This window comes from Elaeis guineensis, chromosome 6 (assembly GCF_000442705.2).
Source record: "Elaeis guineensis isolate ETL-2024a chromosome 6, EG11, whole genome shotgun sequence".
Lineage (NCBI taxonomy): Eukaryota > Viridiplantae > Streptophyta > Magnoliopsida > Arecales > Arecaceae > Elaeis > Elaeis guineensis.
The window spans coordinates 28449875-28453197 of NC_025998.2; the positions used below are offsets into that span (position 1 = coordinate 28449875).

At 39.7% G+C, this 3323-nt stretch overlaps 1 pseudogene; it reads left to right on the top strand.

The window, feature by feature from the left end:
• Positions 1 to 558: 558 nt before the first annotated feature.
• On the top strand, positions 559 to 1964 carry LOC105035182 (uncharacterized; annotated as a pseudogene).
• Positions 1965 to 3323: the final 1359 nt, after the last annotated feature.

A 3323-nucleotide genomic window follows, 5' to 3' on the forward strand; every position in this document is an offset into this window, starting at 1 on the left:
CTACTATCTTGTTTCAACTCTTATTTCTCAGATAATACCTTGACTTGACTAGACAAGCAATGCCATATTTAACAAAAAAAATATTACTAGCAAGCTTCAATATGCAGATATCCTTTCAAAATCAGCATTAAGCACACTACCATTTTTTCCCAAAACGTAATCAATGTCATAATTAGAATAACTATAATCAAAGTGACAGTAGTTAGAATTAGTGACACTTATCAAAGTGGTTATTCTTAGCCATTGTAATGGAAAACGACAAAAGCTTACTGTAAAAATAATGACAGTTTTGATTTTTGTCCATATTCACCAGACAAAATATTAATTTTCAATTGACATGTAGTTTGCATGTATATGAGGAAAATGTATCACATATAATGGTCCTTATTCTCATATCTGATGCATTATTCATATGCGGTAAATTGAATCCAACAGATGTCTAATTCAAGTACCTGGCAATAGGAATCTTCGTCTTCAGCCACATATCCAAGAGATCTGTGCAAGGACGAGCGAAAAACAAAAATGCGCCAAAGCGTATTCGAAGCAAGAGAAGCCAGCCAAGATGAAGTTGTGGAGACGGATCAGTCATGGGTGGAAAAAGTATTAGGTGGCATAGAAAGGTCCCAACAACGCAAACGCCCAATTAAGCCGAGCATCTTCAGAGTTCCCCCACAGCTGCGATCAAGCAATCCAGATGCTTACGAGCCACAGCTGGTGTCCATTGGTCCTTACCCATCATGGCAAGCCCAGCCTTCAGGCCATGGAGGAAATCAAGTGGCAGATATTGTACCACCTCCTCCCAGAAGATCCAAAAGATTGCATCCAACAGTACTTAAAAATGATGCAGAAATTGGAGGTGAAAACCCGAAGCTACTATTCTGAAGTGATCGATATGGGCAGCTACAAATTTGCGGCGATGGTGCTGCTTGATGGTTGCTTTATTATCCAACTACGCATCCGCCCTGATCCGATGGCCAAGGAGCTCAGCGATCTGCTGTATTTGGCTTGAAAGCAAACTCCTTGGAGATTTACTCCTCGAAAACCAGCTTCCATATTTCATCGCTATGCAGAGACTGATTCTTGAGAATTTGGATAAAATGTTGCCCGGATTCTTCAATTTCTCATCATTAATGGAACCAAAAGAAGACTTCCAGGTGGCCCATATTCTCCACTTGCTCCACGAGAGCAACGCAGCCCCACCAAATCAAGAATTGATCATGCAGAATCGGGTTTTTCTGTACTTAAGATCTGGTTCCCCAGGGTCCCCGCAGCAATTACCAGAGTCTCCTTTGGGTGTCCCATCCGTGACAGAGCTTGTGGAGGCTGGAGTCAAGATCAAGAACACGGAAGCGGATTACTTTCTAGACATTACATTTGACAAAAAGAAAGGGTTGCTAGAAATTCCAGCCATCAAGGTCATCGATTCCACTAACCTCATCTTCCGAAACCTCATCGCCTTGGAGCAATGCTACATAGATGCCCCCATGAAGATCACCTGCTACTCTGTTTTCATGGATTCCATTATCAACACCGAAAGAGATGTGGCGTTGCTTAGCCAGGAAGGGATCATTTACCGCGTGCTTGGCAGTGACAAGGACATTGCACTTCTCTTCAATGAGCTTTGCAAAGAAGTTGTGGTTGATATCAGTGGGAATTACCTCGCTCGATTGTTCAACGAAGTGAATGCTTACCGCAACTCGAGGTGGAACAGATGGCGGGCAAGACTAATGCATGACTATTTCAGCAATCCATGGGCGATCATTTCGCTGATCACAGCTGCTGTTCTCCTCGTCCTCACCATCGTTCAAACGCTTGTCTCCACTTTAAGTCATACTCTGCAAATCAACAGCAGTGACAGGACTCGTTCATAAAATAAGATTTTGAGGCAACAATCTAAGATCACAATTGTTGTTTTCAGGCACAAAACAAAGTATAGAATAGGACAAATGTGTTGACAGCAAAGAGAGAGGAATTATATCTTCATTTTTATTCAATGTACAGCTCTTTATTTAGAGCTAATATGTAACAGAAATTCGAAGAATTTGGCTGATTACAAGCCATAAATAACAACTTTCCTAATTTCAAACAACAAACAAAACAAAAAAACAGCAGCACCAACTATCTTGCTAAAGACTAGATCTTCAAGCACATGTTGCATATTAGTTTTGACCAATTCTTCTGCAATTATTTAGCCTATCCCATACTGTAACAGCTGCTAAGGCACTCCTGCAACACTCCTCCTTGCATTAGTAGCTGCAAAGACCTAGTTTGTTTCTTAAAGCTTCCAATATAACTTTTGATAGAGCTTTGGTTAACACATCTGCAATTTGATCATCAGTTATACAATAAAGCAAGCTAACTTCACCTTCTTTTTGTGCTTCTCTTAAAAAATATAACTTGATCTTGAAATGCTTAGTCCTGCCATGAAAAACATGATTATTTGAGATTGAAATTGCAGCTTGGTTATCTATATGAATCCATGTTGGCTCATTTTACTTCATGTGTAAATCTGCAAATATCTTTCTGAGCCAAAGTGCTTGATTTACAACAGCAGTGGCTGCCACATATTCAGCTTCAGCTGTGCTCTGAGCTATCACATTTTGCTTCTTTGAGCACCATGAAAATATTCCTGAACCAAGGCTGAAACAAAAACCTATTGTGCTTTTCATGTCATCAACAGAACCTGCCGAATCACTATCCGAATAACCATAAAGCTTAAAATTCTGACAGTAAAAATATTTAATACCATAATTTACTGTACCCTTGATATATCTCACGATCTTTTTGGCAGCTTGAAAATGTATTTCACTGGCACAATGCATGAATCTTGAGAGCAGGCTCACTGCAAACATAATGTCTGGTTTGGTGGCTGTAAGATACATCAAACAACCAATCAGACTCCTATACTGCCCTTCATCAACTTTGTCTGTTCCATCATCCTTACTAAATTTTTCCTTCTAATTCATTGGGGTGCTTGTGCTTTTGCGGTCTTCCATGTGAAGTTTCTTGAGTATTTCCTTTGCATACTTCTTTTGGCATATGAAGACTCCATCATAATTTTGCTTCACTTCCATTCCCAGAAAGTAGGACATCAAGCCAAGGTCTGTCATCTCAAATACTTTGAGCATTTCAGCTTTAAACACCTTTATCAGCTCCTCATCATTTCCTGTTACAAGTAGGTCATCAACATAAACAGAAACTATAATTAAATTAGCATCAGTTCCTTTTACATATAATGTAGCTTCACTTGGACTTTTAGCAAAACCAAAACTTTGAAGGTGTTCATCAATCCTGCTGTACCAGGCTCTAGGAGCCTGTTTAAG